Source organism: Cupressus sempervirens, chromosome 4, assembly GCF_028749045.1.
Source record: "Cupressus sempervirens isolate cs-2001-9-10 chromosome 4, ASM2874904v1, whole genome shotgun sequence".
NCBI classification, from domain to species: Eukaryota; Viridiplantae; Streptophyta; class Pinopsida; order Cupressales; family Cupressaceae; genus Cupressus; species Cupressus sempervirens.
Genome location: NC_143121.1, coordinates 354,014,878 through 354,029,096, shown reverse-complemented (window position 1 = coordinate 354,029,096; position 14,219 = coordinate 354,014,878). Strand labels below are relative to the sequence as shown.

The window sequence follows — 14,219 nt, the reverse complement described above, 5'->3', positions numbered from 1 at the left end:
ATGATCCAGGATAATATGTTTTTCAAAGGAAGCTAGTTGTGCATTCCCAAAAGTTCAATGAGAGAGAATCCCATCAAGGAGAAACATAGTGGAGGATTAGCTGAACATTTTGGCAGAGATAAAACCATAGCTTTGGTTTCTAAAAATTACTACTAGCCATAGTTGTAGCAAGATGTGATGAAGTTTGTACAAAGTTGCAGAGTATGTTAGATGGAAAAAGGAGTGAAGCAAAATACATAGTTGTATTAGCTATTACTTGTACTAGAGAAGCTATGGGAGGATATCAACATGCATTTTGTTATTGGATTATCAAGGAAACAATGTAGGCATGATTCTATTTTTGTGGTGATTGAAAAATTTTCAAAGATGGAAAATTTTATCCCTTGCAAGAAGAGTAGCGATGTTGTTCATGTAGCAGAGTTGTTTTTCAGGGAAGTGGTGAGTTTACATGGTCTAACAAAGAGTAGAGTTTCAGATCAAGATACCAAATTTGTTGGTTATTTTTGGCATATATTATGGAAGAAGATAAAGATATATTTGAAGTTCAGTTCATCACATCATCTACAGACTGATGGAAGGCAGAAGCTATGAATCAAAGCTTGGGAAAATTGCTAAGATGCTTGGTTGGAGATAAACCAAAAAGATGGGATATGATTTTACCACAAGAATAATTTGCATCTAATAATTCTATCAATAAGAGTATTGGTAAATCACCATTCTAGATTTTATATGGTAGTAGTCCCATAAAATATTTTGAACTAAGGTAATTGGATAAAGCAGAGATAAGTAGTGTTGAAGCAGAAGATTTTGTTGAACATTTGAAGAACATCCATGAGAAGGTGATGAAGCATATCATAAAGATGAATACATAATATAAGGCTAAGGTAGATGTGAAAAGGAGATATAAGAAATTTCAAATTGGATATGAAGTCACAGTTCATCTGAGAAAGGAGTGTTTTCTAGTGGGTACATATAATAAGTTGACGATGAAGAAGTTTGGACCATGCAAGATAGTGAAGAGGCATGATTCTGGACATGTCTATGAAGTGGAATCACTTGCTAAATTGAATATTTCACTTGTATTTAATATTTTAGATTTGATAGAGTATTATGAAGGAGGTGATGGAGATGATGTTGCAGAAGCACAATGGAGCATTCCAATAGCTAATTCAGCTACAAAGGAGATTGAGGAGATACTAGACAGTAATGTTAGAAAATAGTACCAAAAATAGAACTTATGAGGAATATTTGGTGAAATGGAAAGGAAGACCAATTCAGGATTCATTGTGGCTAGAAAAGGAGGAGGTTAACCATCTTGGTTTTCTTCTAAACACGTGAGACACGACGAGGTCACTTCTCAAATTACCCTGAGTGTCTGATGCAAGAACATCCTGAGTGCAAGGGCAATCTTGCATCATCCAAAAATATTTTTAGTCTTTTCTATTTTAATAAGGACTAGTAGATAGGTTTGTTACTATTTATTGGAACTTACTATTTTTAGTAAGTTTTTCATATGAGCTTAGAATGTTCTCATTTTCTATAGGAAGGTTCATTTTAGAGTTGTAAGCCTACCATAAAAATATCATTGCTCAAGAATTAGTAGCAAAGAAGTTATTGTGGATTTTTAGTGGAAATTTTTAAAGAATAATATTTAGGCTTGCCAAGGAGGCTTTAGAGTGTTGGGATCAGATCTGAAAACTGGATGAAAGGTTGTTAGTTCCATTCTAAGGCCGTAGATCAGGAGCTGTCATTTTTGAAAACTAGTTATAATAGCCAATCAGAGCAATGCTTTGTGAGTAATGGCCTTCGAAAGTTGGGCTACTAAAATTTCTAAAATAATCTATCAAAGATGTATTTGGTTGACTTTATATGTATTGTTAGGGTCTGTCGGCCCTAGGAATTAAGTTTGAGCATCTAGAACCTTTGTGGGTGGCATAAAACTACCTATTTAAGAAAGGCTTCAACATTGTCTAGGACAGCTCTGGGTGATAGTTTGTAGCTTGTCATGCAAATTATTGTACTGAAGGCACCCATGTGGGTTAGCATATTGTACTTATGAATTATGTAATTTTGCATTTGCGGTGCAAATAAGAAGTCCATATTTTCTAACAATTTATGTTGTTTCTATGTTTCTATTATGAGTTTATGGTATTAAGGGGAGCTCCCTGCATCAGGGAACCTATTATTTCCCCTATATTAGGTCTATTAGCTGATGAGGCCATGCATACCATTTAGTTGTACAAGGTGATTTAGGGAGTTGGAGAGATTTCCACAACTATTAGATCTATTTCTATTGACAAGGTTAGCTAGTATTTGATGTCACATCAACATTTTGGATCATTGCTCGGTGATTCATCTTCAGGAGACTCATATAGTGTAGCAAGAATCCCTTCACTGACTAGCTTAGAGGATCTCATTAGATTGTTGGTATGAGATACTATGAGTAGTCTTGTTGAGGATCTATTATATTCATATAGATTCATATCAGAGCATCTTGGCATACCCATATTAGATTTGTGACATTGTATCCATGGTGGTATTGGGACTCATCCTTGACCACATTCCTCTCATTGATCAAGTAGTGGTCATGGTGGCAGTACACATCATTATCCACCTATTGAGCACTCTTTTTCTGCAAAGGGACATTTACATACTAGTACAAACCCTTCAGTTAGTGTAGGGCATGGTTAGATTTTAGATGTTGGCCTAGATGATTTTGACTTCAGCTTTTTGACCATAGGACTGATGGACTTTTTGACATGTAATGATTCTACATATATGCCCTCAAATCTAGTTACTCCACTTGGCTCATCATTATTAAGACATGTGCCAACCACCAGTCATGGTAGCATAGATATACAGATGGAGCTAGATGAGTCCCACAAAAATTTGGATATATTGGTTGACAAAATCAATGCTAGGCAATCTGTGCATTATTAGGTGCCACCATCTACACATGTTGATCTATAGTTTTTTACATGTTCATGTTAAAATTTCAATTGAATATTTGTTCAACTAATAATTTATGCACGTTTACATATCATGCCTTTGTAATTAAATATATGTTTTGATTTGATTTGTTGCATGCATGTATGTATGTATTGTAGGGGATATTCCTCTTTCTACTCTATCTTTGATGCTTGATCATGTACTTTTTTTATACTCATTTGATGATCTCAGTAGTGGATAGGTGAGTTTTAATTTTTTAACTTAGATACATGTGAGTTTTAAATGTAATATATAAATTGAATGCAATTTGTAAATTTAAAAGGGATTTAACTAAATATGAAATTATGTACATTGATTTCACTTTTTCTTTAATATATATAGCGGTCACCACATCCTAGTGAGCATCCTGATAGTTAGTCTTCAGACTACACTATGAGACGACATCATGATGATAGTCCTGCACCTGATGATCTATAGTTTTTTTTTATATAGATTATTTGATCTAAACTTTCATCTAGAGAGATTATTTGATCAACCCTGTCATCCAGATTATACATTTTTTTGTTATTTGTTATTTGATGTAGACTTTCATCTAGATTATACATGTTTCATGATTGACATACATATATCCTATGTTCTTAAATGTTAGATTATGTTGGATTATGTTAGACTATGCTATTTTACATGTTAGATTATGTTGGATTATGTTATCTACTATGTTCTTTTACATGTTAGATTATGTTGGATAATGTTATATTGTGTTGGATAATGTTTCATCTATGTTGGAAATTATGTTAGATTAGAAGGATTATGTTGGATTATGTTCTTTGACATGTTAGATTATGCCAAGTATAATGTTCTATTATCTTGGAAATTATGTTAGATTATATGTTCTTTTACATGTTACATTATGTTAGTTTACAAAATTGATGTATATCTATATGAAATCGGTTAGGGTTATGGTTAGGTAATTAACTTTACATAATTCCTAATTAAAAAATAAAAATTTAAACTTCACAAGTTAAATGAAAGAGTAAAAGTAATATATAATTAGTTACATGTCCTAATTAGTTGCATACAAGTTCCTAACTAAACTATAATTAGTCATGAATCACAATTCAAAAAATGAAAGAGTAAAAGTAATATATAATTACTTGCAAGTCCTAATTTCATCCCCTTAAGACACAAGTCCTAATTTTATCCCCTTATGACAAGTGTTCAAATTTCTTCCCCTTCAAAGTCACATGTCCTAATTAGTTGCCTAAAATTTCCTAATTGAACTATAATTAGCTACAAATCACAATTTAAACTTCACAAGTCAAATGAAAGAGTAAAAGTAATATATAAATAATTCAACCAAATTGAAAATTGAAAATGATCAAGTTCAACCAAATTTCAAATTGTTGAACCAAATTTCAGATTTTAAATAGTTCAGCCAAATTTCAGATTTCAAATAGTTCAACCAAATTTCAGATTTCAAATAGTTCAACAAGTTGTTTCAATCTTGTATCAAGTGAGTCAGCTCATTGTTGGATAACATTTAATATTTTTCCATGATCATCAATGTCAAGCCTCCACTTACATATTCCAAGTCCTTTGACTGGATGAAGAGTTAGACTAGTGGGAATAACATGGTTACTATACTGATATTGTTAGGTTGATAATCAGTGAAATGAATCCCATTCTTCAGTATTTTATTTTACTCCAAATATGTTCCCTATACAACAAAAGAACCTACATACAAGTCAATCAAATAAGTAAATAAATTTGAATTCATAAAAAAACATAGATGTATACACACGTACATGATTCAACTATATACCAACTTGTGGGAAACATAATTCCATCACCTATTTCAATCTTTATTAGCTTCTCTGTTTGTATTGTGCAACACAATAAATAATAGCTAACATCATTTTTCATATTCTATCATGATTCTAAAAACATTTCCTACACAAAGTATATGTATATAAATTCCATGTGTCATATATATATATATATATATATAACAAAAATTATGAAATACATACCAACTTTGATCAATCCTAAAATATGGTCATAATCACTAGAAATCAATGGAATATCATCATAGTTTTCATCCTCAAACTCATTCACATTGATAACATCTAGTCGCACCAAAGTCCATTCACCCACATATCCACATTCTTAATTAATTCAACCATCATTGCTTTCATCAATGCAATCAAGAAAAAACATGAGTATTCTCTTGTATACAATGACCATGCATTACTATTCATACTCATATCTAAATGCAACGATTTTGTCTTCTCTACCCTCTTGCATGCATGCATTGATCTTCTATTGACACCTGAATGCAAGGTCCATACTTACATATAAAAAGAGAGTTTAAACATGTGTGTACCATAATTTAGTTATGACATAACGTATTAAATATAAAATTGATTCAATTACAATATTTAAAAATTAATTTATACCTAATACCTTCCAAAACACTCTAAATGGTATGATTTAATCTACTTGTGATGACATGCTATCTGTATTTTTTGGCACTGTAAAATATGTTTTGCACCACTTAACCACATCATGAGCATTATTAATGTGATATCCTTTATAGTCCATTCGATACTTTCTTAAAGAATATTTGATACAATCTCCTAAACCATCATGCTCACCCTTTCCATTTCCACTCTCGAAAAACTCCAAATGTGTGGTATATTAAGGTATCGATGATATCTACATAATGCATAAAATGGTCTAGCTGATTTAAATTGTGTTGCACATCCATCTGACCATACAAAATATTTTTCTATTTTTATGCCTATTTTTCCAAATAATCAAAAAATGTCTTAAAACAATGTTCCACAAAATGTGTGTCATGTTCTTTGTCATCACTAATTTAAAAGTGATACTTTTTTAATGACTCGTGCTTGATTTGTACTTTCCACACCATCCAAATCAATTTGTGCATGATGATAAGACACTTGAACAATAATAGTGACCTATTCTATATATTAGCATTCCACTTGAAGTTGTTTATGAGAAATGAATGAGTAATTCTCTCCAAAGTCAACAATAGATAAAATTGTCCTGAGTAGGAAAGTTTCTCTTAGTGTTTGACACTATTCTGCTTGCTACTGAGCAAAAAAAGCATGGCGTATATATGGTTGAATCAATTTATGAAAAATGGATATAAATTCTCTAGCAAGTCTATCATCCTCTACATATTCAAACCTTGTTGATTCTTTTCTAACTTTTATTTTCAACTTTATGTACTTATATCTCTTACATTTTACTATCCTTCTCATATCAGTAACTTCATCTCTCAGAGGAAATTTAGTAAGTTTACCACATGTTTCACAAGTTCCTCTTATGCAATCTTTTTCACATATTGCACGATCATTTGGTTTGTCACATAAGATTAATGTTATGAATTGGCTTGGTTGCTTACAAAAGGAATTTTGAGAACCGCTACTTTTTTCTATCATCTTTCTGAACCCTTGATAGTACAAATCAAATTTAACATGATATCAACAACAGCATGTTTCAAAAGATCTATTTATCTTCACCAAATAGGGTTTGAATCTTTCAAACATTGTTTTTCCAATCTTTATATCAGGATTTAAATTACAAAATCAGAGATACAATTCATGTTGTATGACATTCAACCAATATTTTTTGTTTTGAAGATACTTCACAGGCCCAATCCTCTGCTTGATTAAATCTCTTATATCTGGTGAAGGACGAGTATTATCAATTCAAAATTGAATGACTAATTTCTTAACTATTTCTACAATCCTATCGGATTGTGGAACTCTACACATTAGCGCCCATTTTCCTTCTAATGTACTATCATCCAAATTGTTTCTCCTTTTCAAATAATGTAATATCAACTTTTGACTATACCCAACATGAGATGATAGTGAAGAGATATGCCTTTTTTTCCATAATTTCTTATTTAAAATAAATGTTAGTATCACTCTTCATGCAATGGATTTATACGTAGATCTAGATTTTTACCAATGGAGTGTAACCATTCCTTAACACTTTTAGAAATATCTTTTTGTAGTTTAGAAGTCTTCCTCTTTTTTGCACTTTATCTATATGAAATAGTTTCAATGGTTTTTTTAATTCATCTTTAAGAAGTGACATTGATAATAGTTAAGTTTTCTCCACTATATCAAGATTCTCAAATTGTGCAATTATTTCTTTAGACTTTTTATTCAATTTCCTCTTCGTAGTATATGTAGGTTGACTAGCATATTCTCTTAATTTTTCCACATCTATTTCAATTAAATGATCTATGTTTATGTAATTAATTTTTCTCTTCAAACTTTGGACTAGATTAACATTCTCATTTATTTTTTGATCTCAGGCTGCAAGAAAAATTAAAATAATTAAAGATTTAAGATACAACTTTTCTTTAGGGTTCACATATGTGTATATATATAACTAATGAACTATTAAATATATTGTTTGCCTCATCAATAGATTTAATTCTCCCTATGGGTGTTCCTTCAAAAATCTCCTTCATTTTTTTTTAGATGCACGAGGCTTAATAGTCTCTACTACTCTTTGTTTTGCAATATGCTCAGTAGTAGCAGCTACCTTGGTCCTTGGCTTAGTAGGTGGTGGAGGAGAGAGAGGTGTCACCATTGAATTTTTTTCATTTCTTTTTATGTTCCTTCTAGGTGTAGTGGCAAAACTTGGGACTTTACCCTTGTCTCCTTCTCCTTCATCTTCCTCTTCCTCATCACCACTACCCTTTTCTTAATCTTCTCCAAGACCTTGTGTAATCTATTATGGTTTCTTGCCTTTGCCTAGGGTGCCTAGTTTTTCCTCTAGGTCTTCAATAATTATCTTTCTTTTCTTCTTTGTAAAAGATATCTTAATATTTATAGTTGTTCTAGCCTTAGCTTCCTCATATCTTCCAAAAGGTTTAGCCTCAGTATCCACTAGTACAAGAAAAAAAAGTATGTGATTAAATAAACTACTAAAAAGTGCATATAAGTGACTAAACTTATTCAAGTGATTAATAATAGTTAATATCCTATCATTTATAATAATACTAAATTTAGTACTAAATGATTTTATTTACAATTATTTTGATTATTGATTTAGTCACCATATTTAGTAGTATATTTAATCACATTTTTAGTCGTATATTTAATAGGTTATATATATATATATATATATATATATATATATATATATATAATGGTATATTTAGTTGTGTATTTGATCACATATTTAGTATATTTAATCACAAATTTAGTAGCATATTTAATAGTATATTTGATCATATATTTAGTAGTATATTTAATAGCATATTTAGTTGCATATTCAGTAGTGTATTTGGTCATAATAGGGTGTGATGGAATTTAAAGACCATCCTCATGCTTGTAAAATAGGTGCTCTTCCATTGAGTTGGCCTTTCAAGAATAATCATGCAATGTGTAACTTATACATTGTCTTTTCTCTACACTAATGCAATTGGCATAATTGAAAGTATGTCAATAGTTGTGTTCTATTGGAAAAATAATAAGTAATTTAGATATTTTTCTTATTGTTAGGGAAATTCATCTTATCCTTGGCTTATCAGTCCTAGTCTACTTCTATTAAAAGAAATTCACATTACTACAAGTTGTAATATTTGTCCCTCATTATGGTGAATACCATTCCTTCTATTCATTTCAACAAATGTAAGTTTTGTCAAATAAAATTTAAAAAAATCTAGCAAGAGGATGGAGGAAAACTTTTATTTAGAAAACCTTAGTCAGTGAAAAAACTTTTGAACAACTATCAATCATGATGTTGGATGTACAATAATAGATATTGATTTGTATAAATGTTGGTTATACAATGGGCAAAAAAATCCTCTTGAACAAAAATTACTTATAAAAGGATTTGGGGGAGACCTAACATACACATTTTTTAATGTGCAATATTAAATAACTTAAACTTCAAGTCTATCAACAAAAAGTCTAAACTTTGAAAGGAATATATAATTCAATCAAATTCAGATTTTTTTCTCAAAATTGAGGATATTAGATCTTAAGTGCAATCAAGGATGGACAAGAATATACTTTAAGGAAGAATGGATAATTAAAAGACAATGTTTCAGTTTTTTTTATTAATTCCTCTATCTAACAATCATCTTTTCCTTTCTAAAATAGATTAAATACATTGAAAAATTGCTTATTTATTGCATATTACTACAAGTATACTTTAAAATGGGAATGATTTGAGGTGAATTCATGGTGTATCAAGGGAGATAGAGAAAAATTACTAAACGTTGTCTAGACATGGGTTAGGATAACTAGTAACATTTCAAAAATTCAAAAATTTCATTTTACATAGTGAAAAGGGATATAAATTAGTAAAAGTGTGTGTTTTAATGTATATGTTATAAGTCCATCCTACAAGCCAAATGGTGGAGGTGTGTTTATTAAAAGAGGATGTGTTAGGCTAACTGTCATTACAATTTTTATGTTACTGTGACAACAAGTTATACAAATGTTAGTCTCAAAAGTTTGAATGAGGATCCAAAGGGAGCTTGAGTTATAGGAAGGTTGTATGTAATTTGAAACACTCTTTCTAGTTAATTGATGAATGATCTATATTGGTATAATCTTCTATTCTTGCAGTACAATATTTAAACTATATTAATACAGTGACACTAAAATGAAATCTTTGATTGATTGCTAACATATTTTGAATTTACCAAAGATTTCATGGGATCAAATAAGTGTGTAAGGAGGTTGAATAATTTCTCTAATATTGATTTGAAATTAATTTAAGTTGTTTTAGAACTCTTTGTTGGAGCTCGCAAACATACTGTCGCATAATCATGACAATCACAATAGAGATTCCTTTTATTTATGATTGAGATTTGTCACTCACTTGTAACTTGTGGATGTTGCTTCTTCATGTGTATAAAGTTGTCACCAATTTTTTGGAAGTCTCCTTATTCTAGAGAATATTCACTTGCATATAGTAACAACCTTCCAATTGATTCAAACCAGCAATGAGCATTACCATAAAGAAGTGATATACAAGATAAGGAAATTGTGATATAATGAATGGATCAAAATTATGTGAAAACAACAAGGAGCATGAAAATGATGAATGTTAAGAGCATAGTAGCCACCTCATGACTAAAAGGGAAGTCAAATGCATGCATATAATAGTTTTTCATTACCCTATTATTTGTGGCATATAAAAATATTTAAAAAATTGATATTGACTCGATGACCAAAAATCAAGCTATCATCATGAAGGTAATACATTGAGTAGAGATCTAATTTTGTGTTGATGTAGAAAAAGAAACTAACAAATATAGGCTATATTTTGAGTTAATGCTTGAACACAACAAAAATCAAGAAACATAATTCTCAATGTTAACTTTGTATTGGCTACCTAGCTGTCATCCTGGTCATACACACATTAGTTACACTTTTTATTATTTAAAATATAATCTTAACAAAAAATTCTTGTTCCTAACAATCTTTTGGTATTAATAAGGAAAGTTGGGACTTGGAATGAATCCTTGGAACTAAAAATATTTAGCTTGTATAGGTTAATTCAAAATTATGTATGATTAACTTACCTCGCTATCTCCATTATAGCTAAAAATTCTTTAATTAGACCAATCCTCGTGTCTCTATGCTACAACCCTTCCTTCATAGTTTTTTTTGTCCCACCTATCATGAAAGTGTGATGTCCCAAAAAATATTAAGTACAATGTGGTTTCAATGTTCATTAGTTCATTAGTTCACTAAGAAAAAATTTACTTCACAAATGAATTTGTAGAGTTGATTGTGACACTCAAGTATAGGACAATTGCATGGTCACCATATCAATTATAGGTCAATATCTTGGAAGACATCTATAATAGATAAAGTTATGTTAAATACTAAATTCATCGGCACATCTTGCACTAAGAGATAACGAACATATTTATGTTCTTGTTTCTACTAATGGAAAACAACCTAGTGGTGCTATTCTATATGTTTATCACACAACATCAAATTGTCTTCATACTCATTCATCAACCTTATTCATTGACCCTCTAACACTACAAAAACTTATTCAGCTACATCCAAAATTAAATTCTTCCTCTAGGCCTTACCAATAAGGTCTTCTTTATATTTTTTTATTGTGTCATATTCTTGATAAGGAGATGGAGGGAGAAGATCATAATGTCAACACCTCTCCAAGTTTTAATATTTGGAGAGCTCGTGGCCATTATGGCTTAGCTAGCTTCCTTTGTCTATCATTTTGGCTTTTTTAGAATTGCTTATATCAAAAACTTCATCAACAAGAGAAATGATAGCTCTTGGGATGAGTTTAATAAGGAGGATTCGAATGACTCTATAATGGCTTGTCCGCTACCAACAAAAGAAGAAACTATTGTTAAGAAGCATGAGATCCAACTCAAGGGACTTGCCCTTGGTGACAATAAATATGAAGAAATTGCATGTGTTGTGTGCAATGGAATTGCGGCATCCTATTCACTTATATCCTCCCTTGGGAATTGTAAGAGATTTTTCTTTGTGAGGAGGGCATCAAAGCTCTTGACTACAAGATGTCTTGATGATTTCACTTGGAGGAATTTCTTTATCAGTTTATTATTGGGAAGTGTTATGAAATGTCCCTTGGATATATGTGAAAAAACCTATGAATGTAGCACCACCTTTGTTAGTCAATGTGTTTGAGTACATGGTGCCTATGACAACTACAGTACAAAAAGAGGTTGCAAGGCCATTCTTATGATTAGTGGAGCTACAACCATTCTTCTTAGTGATGACATGACTAGGGCTCCTGTCATTAGGTTTCAGAGTATTATAAGAGATGTTGAATATCAAGTACTATCCTAAGGATCCTACAAAATCTGAGCACATCACTAACATCTTCAATAGGACTAGAAGATTTGCTAGGGTGCAAGGCATAAAATGTGCAGTTCCAAGAAATAATTTGTATATGACATTATGCTACTCCACTAGAGACACAATGGGAATGAACATGGTTTCTAAGGGGGTTCAAAATCTATTGGAATTTCTCCAGTCAGAGTTCTTGACATGAATTCTATGGGAGAATTCAATGGCCATGCTGCGAACATTGTTTCACTTGTGTTCATTGCAATAGACCAAGATTTCACATTGAATGTAGAGTCCTCACACTACATTATCCTAATGGAGCTTTCCAATAGTGGCTAAGATCTATATATTTTAGTTACCATTTCATGCATGGATTGGGGAACAATGGGAAGTGGGACACAATTGTCTTTATAGGCACTATGCATGAACATGTTGGGAGTGAAAAAAGTGAATGCTTCATCTCTTGGAACAAATGCACAAAACCTAGCAATCCCAAAAATCTTATCTTACCACCAAAGTTAAATTTTCTGTACTCCTCTTCTATATATTTAATGTTCACTTTCTTGAGCAATAAAAAAGAAAATATAAGTAAGAAATGACATGTGTCTGCAACTTTAGAATACAAGGACATCACTTGCATACTACTTCACTTCACAAATTGCTACCAGCACATATATCTGGGCTAATTTCATACTAATTACTAGTATTTTATTGGACCACTCAACAAATATTTCTGTTCAACAAACACAAAAGCATAATGTTAGCAAAAAAAAATCAAAACATACAAAAGAAAAATAGAGCATTTTGATATTATTTTCTTTAAAAAATCTTCCTGATATGCTATACAACACCCAAGTCTAAACTATCATGAAAATCATTCTCAGACCAATGCATCCAATTGATCTATTATAATTTATGTATATACGTTAATTTGTTGAGTAGCTGTGAATTGTGATGGTCGGGAACAACCACTGTTTGGAACAACCAATGTTGCGAATAACTGTATGTTAAAGAATATGCAAGTTTACTCCTAGAGGTAGTAAGCATGTATTAATATCTTGAAGTAATAAGAAGTAATTTGTAATTGGTAATTGCAGAAAAGTTTAATCACTTGCTGTGCTGCATGCCTTACCAATAGTTTCCTGCTATGGCAGGAACTAAAAAAGGTGATATGTGTATCGGCAATTATATAGCAGTCAAAGATTAAAAATAGGTCAGCACCAATATTATATACAATGGTCGATAGAATGCATCAGTATTACAAAGACTAAGTTTGTGTACTTTAGGCTAGAAATTCTAAGGTAATCTCATAGTGAGCGTTACAGCTCCCTGTAGATGTACTTGGATGTTCATCCACGCGCATCCACGGGGAGCTGTAATGCACCATGTGAGCTTCCCCATGTACCTCACGTTGTCTTGGCCTCCAAATGACTCCACTTATATCCACGCACTGAGCACGAGAGTCAGATAACTTAAATAAATTCCATAAGCTATGTTACCCAATTTATACTTGATAGAATTGAGGGGAAAGAAATAATGCAATGACAGAAAACATATCTCACTTGGCCCGCACTAAGGCTAAAGATATCTGGATATTTATGGTATGAGATTGGTATAGATTACATGGGCATCATAATCTATAGCAGATAGTCAGTAAATAAAGATTTGGGAATAGTACAGGTCAGCACCCAAATTATCCCATGACATTACTAATAAGGTCGGTCATCTAAGCAGAAATTTTCAGTCTTAAATGAGGATGATTTCACATAAACAATTGATCAATGAATAAAATAAGATGTGCTTGTCTGATCACAATTGTACCAGTTGCAGACCTTAAGATAGAAAATAGAACACGATCTATACTTACACTCAATTCAAACTCAACGTCTATATAGACTCATTCAGAAAAAAATACATTATCCAACCAGTAACATTAATATACAATCAACATTTTACAAAATACTGTCAACAATCCACCGTATAGAACAAATACATTACAGTCAGTAAGTATTCTGATCGGAATTGGACAACGAATTCTTTGAAGATAATCAATATATTATAAAGTAGTCATTAGTATTAGTGGAAAACATAAATTAATTCGATATGAGATACTCAAACCGAATTTTTGGCTGGATGTTTTAGAGTAAAATTGAGGAAGGTTGCATTTAGGCACATTACAGACTCTTTCTCATAAAAGATAGTTCTAACCAATATATCCTTCAATCAGAAACTAGTATAGTAAAATACACCAACCTGAGAGACCTTTTTCCTTATGGATTTGCAGTAGATCATGCAAGGATGGCTAGGACAGATCAAAATCTGTTAGAAGAGATTTTTCTGATGGACATACTGTTATTACAAAAGGAACTCAATTTTTTTTATTCTGACAAAGGTATGTGGACTGGGCTTAGC

The 14,219-nt window shown here is 31.4% G+C and overlaps 1 pseudogene; it reads left to right on the top strand.

Moving 5' to 3' along the window:
• The first annotated feature begins 11,039 nt into the window (after nucleotides 1-11,039).
• On the top strand, nucleotides 11,040-12,329 carry LOC149561514 (3-hydroxy-3-methylglutaryl-coenzyme A reductase 1 pseudogene; annotated as a pseudogene).
• Nucleotides 12,330-14,219: the final 1,890 nt, after the last annotated feature.